Source organism: Salvelinus alpinus, chromosome 16, assembly GCF_045679555.1.
Source record: "Salvelinus alpinus chromosome 16, SLU_Salpinus.1, whole genome shotgun sequence".
NCBI lineage: Eukaryota > Metazoa > Chordata > Actinopteri > Salmoniformes > Salmonidae > Salvelinus > Salvelinus alpinus.
This window is the reverse complement of record NC_092101.1, coordinates 24505822-24530626: the sequence shown is the minus strand read 5'-3', so window position 1 is coordinate 24530626 and position 24805 is coordinate 24505822. Positions and strand designations below refer to the sequence as shown.

At 39.3% G+C, this 24805-nt stretch overlaps 1 long non-coding RNA gene across 2 annotated transcripts; it reads left to right on the top strand.

Moving 5' to 3' along the window:
- Positions 1–1890: 1890 nt before the first annotated feature.
- On the top strand, positions 1891–21060 carry LOC139541779 (uncharacterized). 2 transcript variants are annotated; one of them, XR_011668408.1, is made up of 6 exons: positions 1891–2093; positions 9102–9243; positions 19744–19798; positions 19931–19970; positions 20302–20381; positions 20516–21060. It is a non-coding gene; the product is annotated as an uncharacterized lncRNA (long non-coding RNA). The 2 variants fall into 2 exon arrangements; XR_011668409.1 differs by lacking the exon at positions 9102–9243.
- The last annotated feature ends 3745 nt before the right edge of the window (positions 21061–24805 follow it).

Below are 24805 nucleotides of genomic sequence, written 5' to 3'. Positions count from 1 at the left end.
TTCTCATGAAGGACTAAGCTACCATATGGAATTTCTTTGAAATGGTCATACCATGGATCATTTAGCCATTTGATTCAGAATTTTAGGACCCCTTTAGGTATAAAAATAGATATTTGATAAAATATTGAATTTGGCATTTACTACTATAGCCCATAGAAACACATTGAATAACACATTGATAAATGGCAAAAAATACAGTAAAAAAATGTATAATAAGAATAAAGTTTTGAAGTGTCTGTCCAATATAAGAAAGCTCAGGACATACATACATACATACATACATACATACATACATACATACATACATACATACTACCATACATCAAAAGTTTGGGGTCACTTAGAAATGTCCTTGTTTTCCATGAAAACATACATGAAATAAGTTGCAAAATTAATAGGAAATATAGTCAAGACGTTGACAAGGTAATAAATAATGATTTTTACTTGAAATAATTTGTGTCCTTCAAACTTTGATTTCGTCAAAGAATCCTCCATTTGCAGCAATTACATTGCAGACCTTTGGCATTCTAGTTGTCAATTTGTTGAGGTAATCTGAAGAGATTTCACCCCATGCTTCCTGAAGCACCTCCCACAAGTTGGATTGGCTTGATGGGCACTTCTTACGGTCAAGCTTAACGAAATAGTTATTTGGGTCATTGTCCTGTTGTAGGACATTGGCTCCAATTAAGCGCCGTCCACAGGGTATGGCATGGCGTTTCAAAATGGAGTGATAGCCTTCCTTCTACAAGATCCCTTTTACCCTGTACAAATCTCCCACTTTACCACAACCAAAGCACCCCAGACCACCACATTGCCTCCACCATGCTTGACAGATGGCATCAAGCACTCCTCCAGCATCTTTTCATTTTTTCTGCGTCTCATGAATGTTCTTCTTTGTGATCCGAACACCTCAAACTTAGATTTGTTTGTCCATAACACTTTTTTCCAATCTTCCTCTGTCCAGTGTCTGTGTTCTTTTGCCCATCTTAATCTTTTGTTTGTATTGGCCAGTCTGAGATATGACTTTTTCTTTGCAACTATACCTAAAAAGGCCAGCATCCCGGAGTCGCCTCTTCACTGTTGACGTTGATACTGGTGTTTTGCGGGTACTATTGAATGAAGCTGCCAGTTGAGGACTTGTGAGTCATCTGTTTCTCAAACTAGACAGTCTAATGTACTTGTCCTCTTGCTCAGTTGTGCACCGGGGCCTCCCACTCCTCTTTCTATTCTGGTTGGAACCAGTTTGCGCTGTTCTGTGAAGGGAGTAGTACACAGCGTTGTACGAGATCTTCAGTTTATTGGCAATTTCTCGCATGGAATAGCCTTCATTTCTCAGAACAAGAATAGACTGACGAGTTTCAGAAGAAAATTATTTGTTTCTGACCATTTTGAGCCTGTAATCGAACCCACAAATGCTGATGCTCCAGATACTCAACTAGTCTAAAGAAGGACAATTTTATTGCTTGTTTAAACAAAACAACAGTTTACAGCTGTGCTAACATAATTGCAAAATGGTTTTCTCATGATCAATTAGCCTTTTAAAATGATAAACTTGGATTAGCTAACACAACGTGACATTGGAACACAGGAGTGAAGGTTGCTGATAATGGGCCTCTGTACGCCTATGTAGATACTCCATAAAAAAAATCTGCCGTTTCCAGCTACAATAGTAATTTATAATATTAACAATGTCTACACTGTTTTTCTGATCAATTTTATGTTATTTTAAATGGACAAAAAAAATTCTTTTCTTTCAAAAACAAGGACATTTCTAAGTGACCCCAAACTTTTGAACGGTAGTATATATATATATATATATTTTTTTTTTACACATATTTAACCCCTTGTTTTTTGGGGCACAAAACTACCTCCATATTTCCATTCCTTTGTATAGGTTACCTTCAGACGAGTCCCGTGTTCGAGTCTACCCCTTTCCATAGAGTGGTCATAATAGTTTTTAGGCTAAACCGTTCAGATGCTACGGACGTTTTCGTGAGAAAACCTATTTTTGCGATGTCTCGTGGTCAGACAAACACAGCTGTAGTTCGGCCACCTTCCACAACAGATGCGGAAGGCAGACATTGGCGAATATGGTGGGTGAAAAAAAAACAATTGCTTAAACTGACAGATTTTGATGGGGATTTAAAAAATGTTGTTACCTGAATTGATACAAGGGTGCGTCGATAGACTCTTAAGGATTCAGAGTACATCTTGGGCTAGCTGACAATGTAACGAAAACAATGCTCATGCTTCAAAGGGGCAGAAGGCCATGTGTTGTTATGGTTCTGGAGGGCCAGATAGCTAGCAACAATGACAAGAAACTGCCATGTGGTGAATCGTAAATAGCTTGTTTTAGCTCGTTTAATCTTGTTCTTGTTTGTTTTGTCTTGTTTTGACTGATGTCACGTCTATGCTAATATGGCTAAAATTTGCTTACCAACAACTGTAACAATGTCTTTGAGAGACAAGTGCTCATTGTGCAACTTTATTTGTTTTCAATAAACATAAGGGAGACTATATATTGTTATCAACAATCTAAGCGAACCCTGTCTGTTTTGCCACATAGTTGCACACGCGTCGGTTTTGATGCTAAACAACCAACCTTATGGAAAGGGGAGACTCTCAAACACGATGGTGTTCCCCATTTTTCTCTACAACCCCCACAAGTGTCACGGGACTCGTCTGAAGGTAACCCAGTACAGGTTAAAACAATTACTGGAAGTATAGAAGTAGTTTTGTGCCAACAAAAAAGGGGTTAAATACGTATAAAAAAATATATATATTTCCTGAGATTTCTTGTATCGCTTTCTTATATCGATCAAATCAAATGTTATCACTTGCGCTGAATACAACTGGTGTAGACCTTTCAGTGAAATGCTTACTTACAAGCCCTTAACCAACAATACAATTTAAGAAAAATAAGTGTTAGTAAATACTTTCTTAAAATAAACTGAAGTAAAAAATAAATTACATTTTAAATTTTAATTAAAAAGAAGAAAATAGCAAAAAACAAATAAGAGCAACAATAAAATGATAGTAGCGAGCCTATATACAGGGAGTACCGCGACAGAGTCAATGTGCGGGGGCACAGGTTTGTTGAGGTAATTGAGGTAATATGTACATGTAGGTAGAGGTAAAGTGACTATGCATAGATAATAAACAGAGTAGCAGCCGTGTAAAAATGGGGGAGGGGCGGGGAGAACAATGCAAATAGTCCGGGTAGCCATTTGATTAGCTGTTCAGGAGTCTTATGGCTTGGGGATAGAAGCTGTTAACACATTAAGAAGGAACTTTTAACAAGGCACTCCTGTTAATTGAAATGCATTCCAGGTGACTACCTCATGAAGCTGGTTGAGAGAATGCCAACAGTGTGCAAAGCTGTCAACAAGACAAAGGGTGGCTACTTTGAAGAATCTAAAATATAAATATTTTTTGATTTGTTTAACACTTTCTTGGTTACTACATGATCCCATATCCAATTTTCACTGTTATTCTACAATGTAGGAAATAGTACAAATAAAGAAAAACTATTGAATGAGTAGGTGTATCCAAAATTTTGACTGCTACATGTGATGGTGAATGCATGCAAAAAGATATACACCAAATGAGATGTAGAATTTCACTCAGAATGAAATATCATGAAAGATCAGGTAAGAATCATTTAATTAATAAATAATCAAACAGATATCAATTGCCAAAGGCAACTCAATCATTTTTTTTCTGCCAAGGTAGGATTTACCCGTCATGCGTAGATGGATACAGTTCTGACATTTCTTTTACATTTTAGCTAACCCTAACCCTTTTCCTAACCTTAACCTACTCCTCCTAACCCACTACATTAATTATCCTAACCTGCTGCATAAGTTCTCTTAACCTGCTACGAAATATTTTTTTTAAATCAAAAGCTGTATCCCTTCTAGACAAAACCAGATTTACCCCCATCCTCCTTCTCTTCTGAACCTCTCCTTTCCACTTTGAAGGGGTATTTTCTTTTGTTGGGCTGGTCCATGAAATGATTTGGTCAAATGTAACAGAGTAAAAAGTAAGTTACTTCCTTCAGCAATTACTTGAATAAGAGTACAAGTACAGCCCACTGAACGTAACTAGAAAAGTACTTGTTCCTCCAAAAATTCAAAGAGCAGTAGTGGGCCAGATTCAAACGCATGCCAACTCTGGCATAATGTGTGGTGGGGTCAGCACCTGTAACCACTGGACCACACAGGCACTGAAGCAACATTACATTTATTCTGACTATTGGTTTCCTTGAAACTATAACAATACAATAGATTTTTTTTAAATAAGATTTTTCCTAACAAAAAATACATCTACTCCCTATAAATGTCAATTTATTATAATCCACACAAGATGCTCTGAAGCCTGCATGTAGCCTACAAGGTGAAAAATCTGTCAATGTGCCCTTGAGCAAGGCACTTAACCCTAATTAGCTCCAGGGGCACCGTACTAATATGGCTGATCCTGTAAAACAACTTATGTCACTGCACATATCCGGTGTGTGACAATTTAAAATAAATTGTTTAAATGTTAGTGGCGTACAAACACTGCATCCAGCTGCTGTTGGTGATTCTAAATATTCAATATTCATTCAAATTCTCCAGCTGCAGGATTATTTTCTTCCTGCGATGAAAGGGGCCAAATTAAGACCCGACATCTGTAGTGTGAGTAAATGTTTGCTGCTGACACCAGGCTTATGTTAACAGACATATGCTCAGAGAAATGAATAATGAGTGACCTGGAGGTAAAAAAAAGGTGTGTGGGAAGAAAAACCATTCCAGGAAGGGAAGATGATTCCACACATACTGGAATGGTTTGTTGGTTCTATGAAACTATAGATGTTCTATATAAAATCAAGAATTGACATTCTCTTAATTCAAATGCTGTATAGTCTGAAAGTGAGTGATATGTAGATGTGAAGGGGAAGGAATGCCCTATGCGAGCTAGAAACCTTAAGACAATCTCCCAGAGAAGAGCTGAGAGCCTCACAAGGTCACAGACATAGAATGTTAAGGTACAGCTGGAAATGGAGCGGAAACACTGCCCTAACTCATCATTACTATGGTAAAACATGTAAATAACCTCCGCTCTTTCTCCATTTGATATTGGCTCTTTAAGTAATCACTCCCCTTAGTGGAAAGTCAATACTGTTTCTCACCTGTTAAAGCCATAAGTACCATAAACCCTTGTGCCATGCATCCATTTTTCATCATTTGAGACATTGATCCAGGTTGTGGTATCACCTCTCTCTCTCAGGGGGTGTCTCATTGCACAGGCAGACAGACCAATGGCGTTTTAAGTTACCTAGAATATCAGGTCGTCATTTGTGATCATAAGGAATCCAGCTAAAGGACTGGATAGAGTGACGTCCTACTGAAGATTTCAACTATGGTAATTTATCAAGGGCTTGTTGGAGACAGACAATATCCCACAGTACACGAACATAACAGCTGTTACAGGAAAAAAAAACATTAATTTATTTCAAAAGTGGCACATCTTCCTTGTTACACACACATGGATGTTTCACTTTGCAAACAGCAGACAACCTTAATTGACAGTTGCAAACTGCACCACTTCTCTCCCGAGTGGCGCAGCGGTCTAAGACACTGCATATCAGTGCTAGAGGCGTCACTACAGACCCTGGTTCAATTCCAGGCTGTATCACAACCGGCGTGATTGGAAGTCCCATAGGGCAGCGCACAACTGGCCCAGCGACGTCCGGGTTTGGCCGGGGTAGGCCGTCATTGTAAATAAGAATTTGTTCTTAACTGACTCGCCTAGTTAAATAAAGGTTAAATAAAAAATAAATAAAAGGGATGACAAATAAAATGGTCAATGTCAGGTCATGAAGTGCTATGGGATGACCCTGAGATAAAGTATAGTGTTTCCAAGATGATAGAATAGCTCAAATGGCGTAGGGGTAACTTTCATCCATAAAACTATATCGTTTCACCCATGAAACGAGGTGTTATGAGTGTCTGACTGCATCGGATTCAGATATAAATAGAAAAAAATCCATCAAACATATACAGTGCATTCAGAAAGTATTCAGACCCCTTGACCTTTTGCAAATTTTTCTACGTTACGGCCTCATTCTAAAATTGATTTAAAAAAAAATTCCCCTCATCAATCTACACACAATACCCCATAATGACAAAGCAAAAACAGGTTTTTAGAAATGTTTACAAAAACCAAAACAGAAATATAACATTTACATAAGTATTCAGACCCTTTACTCAGTACTTTGTTGAAGCACCTTTGGCAGAGATTACAGCCTCGAGTCTTCTTGGGTATGACGCTACACGCTTGGCATACCTTTCAGGTCTCTCCAGAGATGTTCGATCGTGTTCAAGTCCAGGCTCTGGCTGGGCCACTCAAGGACATTCAGAGACATGCCCCAAAGCCACTCCTGTGTTGTGTTGGCTGTGTGGTAAGGGTCGTTGTTCTGTTGGAAGGTGAACCATCGCCCCAGTCTAAGGTCCTGAGCGCACTCTGGAGCAGGTTTTCATCAAGGATCTCTCTGTACTTTGCTCCGTTCATCTTTCCCTCGATCCTGACTAGCCTCCCAGTCCCTGCCTCTGAAAAACATCCCCGCAGCATGATGCTGCCACCACCATGCTTCACCATAGGGATGGTGCCAGGTTTCCTCCAGACTTGGTGCTTGGCATTCAGGCCAAAGAGTTCAACATTGGTTTTATCAGACAAGAGAATCTTGGATCATGCTCTGAGAGTCCTTTAGGTGCCTTTTGGCAAATTCCAAGGGCTGTTATGTGCCTTTTACTGAAGAGTGGCTTCCGCCTGGCCAGTCTACCATAAAGGCCTGATGTTCTTGGGGACCTTTTGGGACCTGAAAGACACCCACCGTGGGCGCCCACAAAATTTGCCCGTTAATCGGCTAACAAAATAAATACCCACACCAAACTTAAAGACAGGAAGCAAACCAAAATGATTGAGAAAGACAAAAACAGGGAAGATCAGATAAAGGATTGTTTGTCTAGAAATCAAACAGGGAGAGTCAACTAAAGGTGCTAACCCTCCACATCTCTTAAGACAACTGGAGTACTGGGCCAGCCACTCCTAAATATCAACTGGACCAGCACAGATGAAACACCTTCCCACTAACGAGATTACAAATCAGCACAGGTGTAACACCTACTGACTAACAAGGTGACCCAAATCTGTGCAACCCCACGTGCTAACATGCTAACGTCCAACCTCAAAATATTAATGGAAAAACCAAAGCCTCTAATACTAGTGTGACCTCAATCAAATGAGACCTAGGCTATACAAAGAGCATGCTCAGAATTATATTTCTAAGAAAATCTTCTTCCTCCCTGAGTTTTACACACTACATTACACACTGCAATGGATAGGCTATCCCAATCATGAGCCCTGCTCTGCTCTTGATGATGTAAAAATGTTTGTACTGCCTAACCAATGGCGGCGCTGTGCATGTTAGCACTTAAGAAAGCGAGTCAAAGGCTTCTTCTGAAAATATTGTTTTATTTGTAAAAATAAATCAATATCTGTGCTCGTGAACTAGGCCTACTGATGTCCTGTTCATTTGGGAGAGCGCGAAGATGAGAAGGAAGACCAAAGATAAGCTTTCTACTTCTATAATTGATCTTAATAAAAACAATATGTTTTGTTGCCCATAACAAGGTTATTTATCAGTTGTTGTTTTTTTTTATTTTAATATTTTTAATTTTTAGGGGTGGATCAGCTTAATATTGCAGAAAGATTGTTGCTTCCATCAATGTAATTGTCTGCATCATTTCCAATCCCCCATATATTTTTGGGGTAAATATCCATATACATACACGTGCATACCCATACATATACATATATATACACATATATACATACACATACCTATATAGATGTACATACTTTTTTTAGAATATACCTTTATTATTCCCCGCAAACCCTACCACCCTTCCCCCAATTGGAGTAAACTAATAAACAGTAACACTTAGGCTTCTACCTTCAGTTTATACATATTATACACATTCTACAGACATAATCTATTTTACAATAGTTACATTTTGTTTGTTTTTAGTCCTTCCTCTATTTCGGATGTCCATCCAGTTTGATTTATATTTGTAACTGTGCTATTTCACAAAAACTCTGAACCTATATAAATTTTACAGACCCTGTATATTTTACATTGGTTATCTTGTTATTAGTCCCACCCTTCAGCTCCATTCAACCCCTCCCATCTATCTCTTAACACCATCCATTTTGGATTTCTATTTGCCATATCTTTTTCAACTGTGCTGTGATGCTTCACAAAAGTACTGAACCTTTCTATTCTCATAGCTTCTACAGATTGTAAATTAAAGATAAACATTTTTGCTAAAATAATTATTATATTATTGATTGATTGACTATGGCTTTTCAGATCCAGTATTGCTATCTTCAGCGTTATTTCTAGGCAAATGTTGCAATTCTTCAGCCATTCCTGGACCTGTGACCAAAAACGAGCTACATATGAACAATACCAAAATAAATGATCAAATGACTCTGCCTTCTCACAGCAAAATCTGCAGAGCTGGGAAGATTGTATCCCCCATATATATAACATTCTATTGGTTGGAAGAATTTTGTATTGTAATTTAAATTGAAAAATTCGAAGTTTTGAATCCGGCATTGTTTTGCATGTCAATTCATAAACCATGTGCCATGGAATGGGTATATCAAAAATCTCTTCCCAACTATTTAGCAATTTATATGGCACAGCTGTCAATTTTTTTGTCCTTAAATTTAATTGGTATATGTTTTTATTTATCACACTTCTCTTTATTAACCATTTATGTTCTTTAATACTGGGCCAACATACAAGTTCCTTACTTTTTTCCCATTCTACTTGCCTCTTCCATTTTTGTGGTAACGCTGCAATTAGTTGGTTGTAATTTTGGGTAAAGCAGACATTTCCATATGTCTGTGTTAGCTGCATGTGTGACATAACTCCACCAGTCCTATTTATGATATCATTCACAAAAATTATACCTTTTTTAAACATTTCATCGAAAAATATGTTTTTTTAATCAATATCAATATTTGTTGTGTTATTTGTTTTGTCTTTTCAGGTGGATTAAACTGAAATTGCAACCAACTTTCTAAGGCTTGTTTAAAAAATAACGATATTTTGGAGATTCTTTCCTTTTCAAACAACCGAAAGTGAGCAGTTGTAATCTGAATAAACGGAAAAAGGCCATTCTTGAACATGAGGTAAGACATTCTTACCAATTTACTAGAGAACCAGTTTGGATTTAAGTATAACGTTTGTATGACTGATGCCTTTAGTGAGAGGTCTAATGCTTTAATATTTAATCATTTCTGCCCTCCAAATTCATATTCGTTATATCAATAGGCCGGTTTACTTGTCTGCCTTGCCATTCCAAATAAAATGGAATATTCCTTGTTCATATAAAGGACTGGATAGAGTGACGTCTATGTGTAGGCACACTAGGTGTAGGCAAAACCATAAGCAAATAGGTCAACTGTGACATGATTAAAGAGTTAAATCAGGGTGATTTTTCCACAAATAGACAGGTATTTTCCTTTCCATGGTAGCAAGATCTTATCTATTTTTGCTAACTTTCTATAAAAAATGTATTGGAGTGAGGTCATTTCTTTTTTGGGGGATTTGTATACCGAGTATGTCCACATCCATGTCAGACCATTTTATTAGTAAACTACACGGTAATGTTAAATTAGCATTTTTTTTGTCATCCAATATGTAATATAGTATCATAATTTGGTTTTAATCCAGAGAGGATAACAAAAGTATCTAGATCCTCTATGAGGACGTGGAGTGATTCTAATTGTGGTTTTAAAAGAAAACAACATGAATCATCAGCGTACAATGACACCTTTGTTTTTAAGCCATGGATTTCTAATCCCTTAATATTATTGTTGGATCTAATTTTAACAGCTAACATTCGATGGCAATAATAAATAGATATGCCGATAGTGGACAACCTTGTTTTACTCCTCTAGATAGTTTAAAACTTTCTGAGATGTAGCCATTATTTACTATTTTACACCTAGAGTTACTACACATAACTTTAACCCATTTTATAAGAGAAATTGAAATATTCTAGGCATTTATATATAAACTCCAGTCGTACTTTAATCAAAAAATCAGCTATGAAAACCAGGCCTGGTGTCCACGATATTTCATAGTATTCTATTGTTTCCAGTACTTATCTTATATTATCTCCAATGTATCGTCCATGTAAAAAACTTGTCTGATTAGGATGAATAATATCTGATAATACTTTTTTAATTCTATGCACCAAGCATTTAGCTATGATTTTTTTGAAGTGTAATTTTTTAAAAGGACAAGATCTTTATATATACCACTTGAGTCCTATTTCAGTAATAATGATATCAGACCTTCTTGTTGGTTGCGTGTCCAATAATCTACCATTTTATATAGGAGTGATTAAAACATGCTAAGAATGGTCCTCTGAGTATATCAAAAAAGGTTTGGCATACTTCCACTGGTATGCCATCCAGCCCTGGAGTTTTCCCAGCCTTAAAAGCTTTAATTGCATCCAGAAGTTCCTCCTCTGTAATTTGGCCTGAGGCTGGGAAAACTCAGCCTCATGTGAACTCAGCCTCATGTGAACATGAGTCTTTCTGTACAGATGTTAATGTTACATTATTATTAGGGAAAAAAATTGGTAGCATTTCTATACTGAAGATTGAAAAAGATTTTGGTGCATTTTTCTCGATATTCCATCCAGTTCACTTCATTTTTATAATATATTACACTGGATCTTTCTTCAATAAGTTCCTCCATTTCTTTGTGTTTTTCCTCGAACTTATTCTGTGCCTCTATGCTACAGTTTTTATTGCTATCTAACTGTACTGTTAGTCCTTCAATTTCCTTTGTTAATATGGACTCTTTTGATCTAAATTGCTTTTGTTTTATAGATGATTACTGAATTGCATGGCCTCTAAAGGCACATTTAAAAGTGTCCAATACAATAAGGGGATCTGCTGTTACCTATGTTATGTCTGAAAAAGTTCGTTATAAAATCTTCTGTCCTAGTTCTAAACAATTTATCATCTAGTAGGCTTTGATTAAATATCCAATATCCTCGCCCACGTGGAAACTCTGTAAAAGTAATATATATGCCAATTATGTGATGATCCAACCACATTCTGTCCCCTATCAACACTTTTTAAACTTTTGGTGCCAGAGAAAATGACATAAGAAAGTAATCAAGACGACTAGCTTGATTAAGCCTCCGCCATGTATTGAGATATACATGGCGGAGACTTAATCAAGCTAGTCGTCGCTATCTCACTAGGTCCGCTATCCACTAATTCCAATATATCCATAACATTCATGATTACCTTAAGTGCCTGAGGGTGATAGTTTGTAGTGTGATTTCCTTTCCGGTCCATAGAGGCATTTAAGACCGTATTAAAATCTCCCACCATAATAATAGAGTCTAGTGTTGCTTGTAGACTTGATAAATTCTTATATATATTTTCAAAGAAGCTTGGATCATCATTATTTGGACCGTATAGGTTAATAAGCCATATCTGTTTATTGTCCAATAACATATTTAAAATAATCCATCTACCTTGATGATCTGTTTGGACAATTTGCACATTTGGATCAAAATTACTGTTAATTAATACCATCACCCCTTTTGAATTTCTTTGCCCATGGGAGAAATATATTTAATCAATATACCATCACCCCCCATTCCTTTTTCCACAAAACTTCATCTAAAATCGTTGAATGAGTTTCCTGTAAACAATAGATATTATATTCCTTTTCTTTTAGCCAGGTAAATACTGATCATCTTTTCTTATTATCTGCTAAGCCATTACAATTATACAACTGGCTATACTTATTTCACCACTTACCATAATGAGGCAACTTTAAATTATATTTATCAAAATATACGTTTGTAAACATACCATTAAAAAGTAACATGATGATTGAGTGTCTATATAGCTGTACCATGATATTTGCATTGCTACTAAGTAAACCTCCAATTGGTCCCCACTATTCCACCCGATAAAAGCCCTCCTCATCCCGAGTTGGGTTGTCATCCCAATGCCCGGCGGACCATCGCCGACACCCCAGATCCCATAGCCCTGAAGAGACTGGGATCCATCGTTCAAAAAGAGCACACAGTGCCATTTACAGAACAGAAGTAGATCAACCGCCAAATGCATTTCCATCGCCCTCACCTCGATTTGTATTATATATAGCCATCAAAAAAAAATATATATTTTAAAAATCCTATTTCTTATTTTCCATAATTAGCTATTAATATTTGTAGTAATGTAGGCAATTTATGCAAAGGATTTTACCTCTCACCAGTCTCGCCATTACCAAAATTACATTATTGCAAACAATTATTGTGAATCATCCTATAATGTCCCTAACATCTTTTACTCCCTCGCAACAGTTGTGTGACACACACAAACACCCACACACTCATACACACTCATACACACTCAACCCCTTTCCCCCACACAACCATAGGCTCACATTCTCAACAGTTGCACCATCCCAGAGCCCAACTCAAGAAAAGTCTTAATTTACGAATGCATATACAGTTGCAGCTGTATGAGAAGGCCTGCAAAACTGTGCAAAAAAATGGGGACTGCCACTGCCTGGGTGGGGGCACCCCATCGGCTAGGTACAAGGTCGTGAAGGTTCTCATTAGCAGCTTTGAGAATTTCCTTGTATATTATGCTCTCCCTTTAGGGGGGCTTTGGCTTTGCAGGACCAACCCTGCCAAGCAGGCTCAGAATCTTGAGGGGGCAGTGCTGCTCTAGGTCTCTGACCGCATTTTGGCTACATACGGACCGCTTACAGCAGGCCCATAAAACAGTTAGGTTCATTCAGCTGGGTGTATAGGGTATAGGGTTGTGGACCTTTCCATCAATATAGGATCATAAATACATAAATTAGATGTATACATTTTTTTTCTTAATGTGTTCCCCATGATAGGACAATAAATACATTAATGTATAATTTATTTTAAAACGCTGTTCCACCATGATAGGACAATAAATAATGTATAATTCATTATAAAAAGTTTATCCATCATCTGAACAACATTGAAAGCTCTCTCACAACCCCTGCTCACAGCAATACATTGGTTCTGGGATATGCAACCATTTCCTTGCTCACTCAACGCCAAACTTTCCCAATCACCAAAAATCACACACCACACATACTGTGCCTTCTGTTGACTGAGTTGTTATCTTCACCATGTTGAATTAGTGCTTTTGTGTTCCAATTAGTTATATTTGAAGATATATATAAAAGCTATATTTTTTGTTGTATTATTACAATCCATAACCGGGCTAGAATTGTGTGTTTCATTATTTTTCTCATCTAAATAGCCATGGAGTAGTCTTTGTGTCTCTGAACAACTGGTTATCAATATATAGTTTATCGACGACGAGAGCTACTCGTTTCCCTTTTAATCTATTTTCCTTGGAAATTGGATACAGAACAACTTTACGCCGTTCTGCAATTTCCTTTGGGAACTGGTCATTCATGCCACTTTTCGTGCCAGCAAGTAATTTACCCAGGCTTTTAACCATTATTGTATCTTTAAAGAAAGCAAATTTGGCAACGATTGGGTGTTCATACCTCTGCCCTCTCTGTCCGAAACAGTGTACATGTTCAAGTTGGATGTTCTCGATAGCTTCGCATGGAATCTGAAGCGCTGTAAGGAGGAACTCTCTGACTACAGATTCAGGAACTTCTCCTTATTTCTCTTGGATACCTGTAAGTGCCAGATTCTCTCTCATGGATCTAAATTAGTCTGTATGTCAAGTAAGGCTTCTCTCAGAACGGTGCTCTCCTTTTTAAGTTCATTAACTTCGGTTTTAATCTTATTGACTGTCCCTTTTAGCTTGTTTGTGTCTTTCTCCAATGTTGCAGCTTTTTCATCACTCATCTCGAGGCTTACCTTCAACTCTTCTATATCCTTACTGACTAGTTCAAGTATACCCAGTTTGTCATTTATTGATTTTAACAGATCGGTTTCGACCTTTACCATTCCCGGTGGTAAAAATATGAAATCGTCTGTGTCTGTAGAAGAGTCAAGTTTTCGTTTTGAAATAGGTTCCCCTGTCTTACTCTCCGTTATGTTTGGGTGTTGCTTGTTTTCGTAATATTTGTCGATACATTTCTCTAGTCTTAAGATTTTTTTTGTCACCCACCAGAATGTGTAGTGCTAATATTCAGTCTAACTTACCGATATTGAATATTACGTTTTTATCTTGAGGTGCTCTACATAACTACGTTCAGTCCGCCATCTTCCTTCCTGGTGTTCTCTCAGCTAGTACGATGATCTGGTGGACCTATTGATTGAGAGAGAGAGGGGTAAAGGGAGAGCTCCTATTTATCAGAGTTACATGAATTACTATGAATCGGCAGCCACGGAGATGCACAGCGTATGGGTTCTGAAAGTAGGCTAATTCGAGAAGGTCTATAATTCATTTAAACAGTCTTCATTTGACTTTAGGCTACAAACAACAGGAGGGCTTTGTGTTGTAACCTATTTCTTCCTATTCAAGAAATAAGAGGTAGGCCTACCTGTTTGACAGACTAAATTCTAGTCTATTATCCACATATTTTTGTCAGCCAATTCCTTCAGTCACCATGCACTCCTTAAATATCTCAGTGTCAGTAAAGGCTTGCTGTGTTAAGCTAAAACCAGGGGTCAAATTGAGGGGTTATGTGAGGGCATTGTGGCTTCTGTTAAGAAAATGGCTAAAAGCATAGGCCTACCCCTTGTTACCCCTTTAACAGTTTAGCTTCCGTCCCTCTCCTCGCCCCAACCTGGGCTCGAACCAGGGACCCTCTGCACACATCAACAACAGTCACCCACGAAGCATCGTTACCCATCGCGCCACAAAAGCCACAGCCCTTGCAGAGCAAGGGGAACAACCACTTCAGGTCTCAGAGCGAGTGACGTCACTGATTGAAACGCTATACGCTCTGTTATGGTATTAAAAAAATATTGTTTGTCTCCAGCCATGCAAAATTATTTAGAATTGCAAGAAATGTGTTTATAAAAGGCAATTTTTTCTCAGATCGTAAATAACATTTATTTTGTCCCCCCACACCAAACTCGATCACGACCACCAGGTTGAAATATCAAAACAAACTCTGAACCAATTAACGTTATATTAATTTGGGGACAGGTCGAAAAGCATTAAACATTTATGGCAATTAGGCTAGCAGTTGCTAGCTAATTTGTTCTATTTAGCTAGCTTACTATTGCTAGCTAATTTGTCCTGGGATATAAATGTTGAGTTGTTATTTTACCTGAAATGCACAAGGTCCTCTGCTCCGACAGTCGGTCAACCGAATCGTTTCTAGTCATCTCTCCTCCTTCCAGGCTTTTCTTCATTGGACTTTATATGGCAATTGGCATCAAACGTTCATATTATTACACTCAAAAAATTAGGGGTTCAACTGGAGTTCTTCTAAGATCCTCGAAGAACCTTAACAGCCCCAAAAGGTTCTTCAAAGAACTTCTTAGGAGGTAGGGTTCATCGAGGAACCCCCATTGTTGCTGGAGTTCTTCGGGGAACTTTGCAACTGAAAACGCTCATGTCAAGTTTGAATGTGACAACAGTTAAAAAGGTAAGTTGGGTTGATGTTTGGCTCTGAATATGTATCAAAATAATGTCTATAATAATATAAAACATTAATGAATAACAAAGATAATTATGGTCTTCTGTGAATAGCTTCCATAAGGTTAGCTGTCACGTTAGTTAGCTATAGTTCAGAAGAATTAACGTAAATATTAGAAAGCCGGGTTTGACTGTTGGCGTTATGAGCTACAGCACAGTAGCGTTAGCTAGCTAGATAACGTTATGTCCTAACTATGCAGAACTAAACTCAGCAAAAAAAGAAACATCCCTTTTTTAGGACCATGTCTTTCAAAGATAATTTGTAAAAATCTAAATAACTTCACAGATCTTCATTGTAAAGGGTTTAAACACTGTTTCCCATGCTTGTTCAATGAACCATAAACAAATATAACTGTGAAGGACCTCTGCGTTACTCTGGACCTTGATCTCTCTTTTGACGAACATATCAAGACTGTTTCAAGGACAGCTTTTTTCCATCTATGTAACATTGCAAAAATCAGAAACTTTCTGTCCAAAATGATGCAGAAAAATTTATCCATGCTTTTGTCTCTTCTAGGTTAGACTACTGCAATGCTCTACTTTCCAGCTACCCGGATAAAGCACTAAATAAACTTCAGTTAGTGCTAAACATGGCTGCTAGAATCTTGACTAGAACCAAAAAATTTGATCATATTACTCAAGTGCTAGCCTCTCTACACTGGCTTCCTGGTAAGGCAAGGGCTGATTTCAAGGTTTTACTGCTAACCTACAAAGCATTACATGGGCTTGCTCTTACCTATCTTTCCGATTTGGTCCTGCCGTACATACCTACACGTACGCTACGGTCACAAGACGCAGGCCTCCTTACTGTCCCTAGAATTTCTAAGCAAACAGCTGGAGGCAGTGCTTTCTCCTATAGAGCTCAATTTTTATGGAATGGTCTGCCTATCCATGTGAGAGACGTAGACTCGGTCTCAACCTTTAAGTCTTTACTGAAGACTCATCTCTTCATAGGTCCTATGATTGAGTGTGGCCCAGGAGTGTGAAGGTGAACGGAAAGGCACTGGAGCAACACACCGCCCTTGCTGTCTCTGCCTGGTCGGTTCTCCTCTCTCCACTGGGATTCTCTGCCTCTAACCCTATTATGGAGGCTGAGTCACTGGCTTACTGGTGCTCTTCCATGCCGTCACTAGGAGGGGTGCGTCACTTGTATGGGTTGAGTCACTGATGTGATCTTCCTGTTCGGGTTGGCGCCTCTCCTTGGGTTCGTGCCGTGGGGAAGATCTTTGTGGGCTATACTCGGCCTAGTCTCAGGAGGGTAAGTTGGTGGTTGAAGATATCCCTCTAGTGGTGTGGGGGCTGTGCTTTGGCAAAGTGGGTGGGGTTAAATCCTGCCTGTTTGGCCCTGTCCGGGGGTATCGTCGGACGGGGCCACAGTGTCTCCCGACCCCTCTTGTCTCAGCCTCCAGTATTTATGCTGCAGTAGTTTATGTGTCGGGGGGCTAGGGTCAGTCTGTTATATCTGGAGTATTTCTCCTGTCTTATCCGGTGTCCTGTATGAATTTAAGTATGCTCTCTCTAATTCTCTCTCACTTTTCCCCTCTTTTTCTCTCTTTCTCTCTCTTGGAGGACCTGAGCCCTAGGACCATGCCTCAGGCCTGATGACTCCTTGCTGTCCCCAGTCCACCTGGCCGTGCTGCTGCACCAGTGTTAACTGTTCTGCCTGCTGCTATGGAACCCTGACCTGTTCACCGGACGTGCTACCTGTCCCAGACTTGCTGTTTTCAACTCTCTAGAGACAGCAGGAGCAGTAGAGATACTCTGAATGATCGGCTATGAAAAGCCAACTGACATTTACTCCTGAGGTGCTGACCTGTTGCACCCTTGACAACCACTGATTATTATTATTTGACCCTGCTGGTCATCTACGAACATTTGAAAGTCTTGGCCATATTCTGTTATAATCTCCACCCGGCACAGCCAGAAGAGGACTGGCCACCCCTCATAGTCTGGTTCCTCTCTAGGTTTCTTCCTAGGTCATGGCCTTTCTAGGGAGTTTTTCCTAGCCAACGTGCTTCTACACCTGCATTGCTTGCTGTTTGGGGTTTTAGGCTGGGTTTCTGTACAGCACTTTGTGACATCAGCTGATGTAAAAAGGGCTTTATAAATAGATTTCATTGATTGATTGAATTAATGAACATGCGCCTGTGGAACGGTCAGCTTACAGACGGTAGGCAATTAAGGTCACAGTTATGAAAATTTAGGACACTAAAGAGGTCTTTTTACTGACTCTGAAAAACACCAAAAGAAAGATGCCCAGGGTCCCTGTTCATCTGCGTGAACGTGCCTTAGGCATGCTGCAAGGAGACATGAGAACTGCAGATGTGGCTAGGGCAATAAATTGCAATGTCCGTATTGTGAGACGCCTAAGACGGTGCTATAGGGAGACAGGATGGACAGCTGATCGTCCTCGCAGTGGCAGACCACGTGTAACAACACCTGCACAGGATCGGTACATCCGAACATCACACTTGCGGGACAGGTACAGGATGGCAACATTAACTGCCTGAGTTACACCGGAACGCACAATCCCTCCATCAGTGCTCAGACTGTCCGCAATAGGCTGAGAGAGGCTGGACTGAGGGCTTGTAGACCTGTTGTAAAGCAGGTCCTCACCAGACATCACCGGCAACAACATCGCCTATGGGAACACACCCACAGTCGCTGGACCAGACAGGACTGGCAAAAAGTGCTCTTCACTGACGAGTCGCGGTTTTGTCTCACTAGGGCTGATGGTCGGATTCGTGTTTATTGTCGAAGGAATGAGCATTACACCGAGGCCTGTACTCTGGAGCGGGATCGATTTGGAGGTGGAGGGTCCGTCATGGTCTGGGGCGGTGTGTCACAGCATCATCGGACTGAGCTTGTTGTCATTGCAGGCAATCTCAACGCTGTGCATTACAGGGAAGACATCCTCCTCCCTCATGTGGTACCCTTCCTGCAGGCTCATCCTGACCCTCCAGCATGACGATGCCACCAGCCATACTGCTCGTTCTGTGCGTGATTTCCTGCAAGACAGGAATGTCAGTGAAGAGCCATGGCCAGCGAAGAGCCCGGATCTCAAACCCATTGAGCACGTCTGGGACCTGTTGGATCAGAGGGTGAGGGCTAGGGCCATTCCCCCCCAGAAATGTCCGGGAACTTGCAGGTGCCTTGGTGGAAGAGTGGGGTAACATCTCACAGCAAGAACTGGCAAATCTGGTGCAGTCCATGAGGAGGAGATGCACTGCAGTACTTAATGCAGCTGGTGGCCACACCAGGTACTGACTGTTACCTTTTTATTTTAACCTCCCCTTTGTTCAGGGACACATTATTCAATTTCTGTTAGTCACATGTCTGTGAAACTTTGTCAGTTTATGTCTGTTGTTGAATCTTGTTACGTTCATACAAATATTTACACATGTTAAGTTTGCTGAAAATAAACGCAGTTGACAGTGAGAGGGCGTTTCTTTTTTTGCTGAGTTTAGGTTTGTATTATTTCCTGAACTATATTCAGTCCCATATATTGTATATTGTTTCCATGGTTTTACACTTAAGTTTCCAATCTAGAGCAGTTCTCACTTTTGTGAGAATGAACTAGCTAACATTAGCTTCGTTGACACCAACTAACCAACTAAGGACGGTGACCTGTCCAGACGAGATGTTGCAACAAACTTAATCGGTCAATGGAGGGCTTCCTCTTTATAAAGCCTGCTACAGCATGCAATACTATTGTGAACTCACAAGGGAGCATAACATTACATGTACAATACTATCCCATTTTGGAAAGGTTACATGTATGCCCCCTTGTGGAGGGAAATGAATAGCTTAGATGGTAGCTATAGATTCAAAGCATAATGGTATTAGTAGTGACTAGACCTCTTTTGTATACATGCATGCCCTTCAGAATCCAAACACAGTATTGCCACTCAGCAAAATGTTGCGTATAATCTTTCAAGCCTATATGGCAGTACTTTAACTGTATGGCAGTACTGTATTGGCTAGTGCTTTCTCCAATATGTTATTCTATTTTGCATTCAATTGTCTCAACAGGTCTCTCTTGGAAAATAAATGTTATCTTAATGAGAAAAAACCTGTATAAATAAAGGTAAAATAAATTAAAATCAAATTGTATGTCGATGCCATTTGTCTTTCAATATTTTTTAAATATATATACATATTTTTAATGCTTGTAAGACTACTCTTTCACACATTTTCTCTTCCTTTGAAATTCTTATAGGACAGAACATGGACACAATGGAATTGGGATCAAGAAGAAGGTAAGGATATGTTGTAGGACAGCTGCATTTGAAGTGTACATTTAACCTACATAGCAGTCAATACAAACTAAAATCTATTAGCATACAAATGTGTGCAAAGATCTTTTCAGATCTTCTCAGAAATTAATCAAGTTCATGGAATAGATATAGACAAAAAAAAAATCAAGGACTAGCAGAGGTAGCGAGGCAGGGGTGAAGACATCATCCTGCTATTTCAACAGTTCCTGAAGGACAATACAGAAGAGGCATTTGCTCTTATTCCTTCCCTTTCTATAATGTATTTTGCAATAAAATTAGCAAGTGTAGTAAGATCATTGCTTTACTTTACTAGGACTCGAGACCACAGCAGCGATCCTGCTCTTGCCCTACCTCTTCAATGAGGACCCGAGTGGCCTTTATGTCCGTGACAAGGTATGCCTATGCACAGATAATCTGTTTCTTCATAAACATAAGTGTGCAAGCTTATATAAAACTACAGCTGAACATTTATTATGTTCTTTGTTAATTGTATGTGTATTCATCTTTTCTTACTTTTGTTGACACAGATTTCACCGCTCCCCACTCTTTTACTGCACATCGGCGGAAATCCATTTCACCATGAGAGTGAAATCCCGCTGGCCTTTGATGGGGAGAACATGCACGCCCTAGAGGACATCCCCAATGGGACTTGGGGCTCTGCTAGGGCTTTTATTTTCAGTTAAATTTCCCCAACATTTCTGAAAAACACTTATATTCTTAAGTTACTGTGTTCTGGGGATAATAGACGTTGGGGTGAAGTTACCAGGGCCGGTCATAAAGATGGCAAACTTCCTAACATAACTAAGTGGTTTAGGACACAGACACACACTAAAGCAAAAACATCTGTATTTAGCATCAAGTCTACAATATTGTTAGTTTACCTATGATTCATTTTTAATGTATCTTGTTTTTATTGTAAATCATTATTTCAAAAAAAAAAAAATTGTAATGGAAAGCACTATACAAAGTAAATGTATTATTTACTATGGTCTGACATGTCTGTAGAAATGTTGCAATTGTTTAATGTGTTTTGTTTGGTCAATTGTTTTGTAAATATTAATTCACATTTGTGGTGCCACTAAATAAACAATGAATTATGTAAATCAATATTGTCAATATTGTTATTATTATTATTAAAACATTTTTTTTATAATGGAGGGAGGGTGGACAGGGAGTTAAAAAAATGAACCCAGAAAGGTTCTTTGAGGAACCATTATAAGGGGTTATTTGAAAACCCTTTTTCAAGGGTTCTTCGAAGAACTTATAGGGGTTCCCCCACAGTTTAAATTTTAAGAACCCCTAAAGGATACTCCAGGAACCTTTACTTTTTAGAGTGTACCACGACGACCGACCGACCTCAGTTCATCTTTCAATCACCCACGTGGGTATAAACAATGAGGAGATGGGAGAGGCAAGACTTGCACCGCGTTCAGCGACACAAATACAACTGACTTCTATTTTAGAGCTGGCAACGCAGACACTCGTGTAGGTGCAATGATTGAATAACATGTACAGTTGAAGTTGGAAGTTTACATACACTTTGGTTGGAGTCATTAAAAATCATTTTTCAACCACTCCACAAATTTCTTGTTAACAAACTATAGTTTTGGAAAGTTGGTTAGGACATCTACTTTGTGTATGACACAAGTAATTTTTCCAACAATTGTTTACAGACAGATTATTTCACTTATAATTCACTGTATCACAATTCCAGTGGGTCAGAAGCTTCTGATAGGCTAATTGACATAATTTGGGTCAATTGGAGGTGTACCTGTGGATGTATTTCAAGGCCTACCTTCAAACGTTGCTTGACATCATGGGAAAATCAAAATAAATCAGCCAAGACCTCAGAAAAACAATTGTAGAACTCCGCAAGTCTGGTTCATCCTTGGGAGCAATTTCCAAACGCCTGAAGGTACCACGTTCATCTGTACAAACAATAGTATGCAAGTATAAAGACCATGGGACTACACAGCCATCACACCGCTCACGCTTTCTGTCTCCTAGAGATGAACGTACTTTGGTGCGAAAAGTGCAAATCAATCCCAGAACAACAGCAAAGGACCTTGTGAAGATGCTGGAGGAAACAGGTAGTAAAGTATCTATATCCACAGTAAAATGAGTCCTATATCGACATAACCTGAAAGGCCGCTCAGCAAGGAAGAAGCCACTGCTCCAAACCGCCATAAAAAATCCCGACTATGGTTTGCAACTGGATTGCAGAGAACATGCCAACATGCCATTTATCCTCACTCCTCAGACAGACCAGAGCCTAACATGCTGAACAAAACTGCTCGCATTGTGTGCGCGAGCATTGCTAAATAAATTCATACATACAGTTGAAGTCAGAACAAAATAATAATAGTGAAGACATCAAAACTAGGAAATAACACATATGGAATCATGTAGTAACCAACAAAGTGTTAAACAAATCCAAATCTAATTTAGATTTGAGATTCTTCAAATAGCCACCCTTTGCCTTGATGACAGCTTTGCACATTCTTGGCATTCTCTCAACCAGCTTCACCTGGAATGCTTTTCCAATAATTTTGAAGGAGTTCCCACATATACTGAGAACTTGTTGGCTGCTTTTCCTTCACTCTGCGGTCCGACTCATCCCAAACCATCTCAATTTGGTTGAAGTCGGGGAATTGTGGAGGCCAGGTCATCTGATGCAGCACTCCATCACTCTCCTTCTTGGTAAAATAGCCCTTGCAGAGCCTGGAGGTGTGTTTTGGGTCATTGTCCTGTTGAAAAACAAATGGTAGTTCCACTAAGCGCAAACCAGATGGGATGGCGTATCGCTGCAGAATGCTGTGGTAGCCATGCTGGTTAAGTGTGCCTTCAATTCTAAATAAATCACAGTCTCACCAGCAACCCCACACCATAACATCTCCTCCTCCATGCTTTACGGTGGGAAATACACATGCGGAGATCATTCGTTCACCCACACCGTGTCTCACAAAGACAGCGGTTGGAACCAAAAATCTCCAATTCGGACTCCAGACCAAAGGACAGATTTCTAAAGGTCTAATGTCCATTGCTCGTGTTTCTTGGCCCAAGCAAGTCTCTTCTTATTATTGGTGTCCTTTAGTAGTGGTTTCATTGCAGCAATTTGACCATGAAGGCCTGATCCACAGAGTCTCCTCTGAACAGTTGATGTTGAGATGTGTCTGTTACTTGAACTCTGAAGCATTTATTTGGGCTGCAATTTCTGAGGCTGGTAACTCTAATGAACGTATCCTCTGCAGCAGAGGTAACTCTGAGTCTTCCTTTCCTGTGGCGGTCCTCATGAGAGCCAGTTTCATCATAGCGCTTGATGGTTTTTGCAACTGCACTTGAAGAAACTTTCAAAGTTCTTGAAATGTTCCGTATTGACTTACCTTCATGTCTTAAAGTAATGATGGACTGTCGTTTCTCTTTGCTTATTTGAGCTGTTCTTGTCATAATATGGACTTGGTCTTTTACCAAATAGGGCTATCTTCTGTATATCTTCTGTATATCTGTATACCCCCCCCCCCACCTTGTCACAACACAACTGGTTGGGTCAGACGCATTAAGAAGGAAAGAATTTCCACAAATTTACTTTTAAGAAGGCACACCTGTCAATTGAAATGCATTCCAGGTGACTACCTCATGAAGCTGGTTGAAAGAATGCCAAGAGTGTGCAAAGCTGTCATCAAGTAAAATAGATTTTGACTTGTTTAACACTTTCTTGGTATTTCATATTTTTTATGTCTTCACTATTATTCTACAATGTAGAAAATAGTACAAATAAAGACAAACCCTTCTAAAACTTTTGACTGGTAGTGTAGGTAACACTTCATTTTAAGGGGTCCTTATTACCTCCTTATTACACATGTAATTACACTAACAAATATTGTTGTTAATTTAATAACTGTAGTTACATTGTAATAACAACATAACTGGTGGTAATTGCAGTCTGTAATTACAGAGGTGTAAGAACATGCTTGTTACCATGCTTGTTACAAATTCACCAATTTAGTGTTTAGTTTCTTCTCAGTTGCATCTGATTCAGTAATAACTGTCACAAGGTTGTAATCTCATGGACAGATGCGCTATGTGTCCGAGAAGGTTATAATAAAAAATAACTTATAACTAATGTGTACATTAACAACCTGAACCTCCTTGCCATCCAAGTGAGGATAAACCCATTAGTACAACACAGAGTACATGTAATATCTGCATAAGTACAATGTAATTATCTCCCGGGTGGCGCAGTGGTCTAGGGCACTGCATCGCAGTGCTAGCTGCGCCACCAGAGTCTCTGGGTTCGCGCCCAGGCTCTGTCGCAGCCGGCCGCAACCGGGAGATCCGTGGGGCGACGCACAATTGGCATAGCGTCGTCCGGGTTAGGGAGGGTTTGGCCGGTAGGGAGGGTTTGGCCGGTAGGGATATCCTTGTCTCAGTATGTAAAACAAAATGTAATAAAAATGTATGCACTCTACTGTAAGTTGCTCTGGATAAGAGTGTCTGCTCTTGGCCAGTAGGGACATCCTTGTCTCAGTATGTAAAAATGTAATAAAAATGTATGCACTCTACTGTAAGTCGCTCTGGATAAGAGCGTCTGCTAAATGACTAAAATATAAATGTAAATGTAAAATGTAATTACTAGGTGTTACACAGGATTTAGCTACTTAAAATGAAGTGTATCTTGAGGGCTATTTACTTGTAATTAATGTGTACTTATATAGTACATTGCCCATCCTGACAACCTGGCACTCATTTTAAGGCTTCTGGAAGCACCATTTAAGTGGGGGGATAATCACACTAGTTCACCACAGATTAAATGTAAT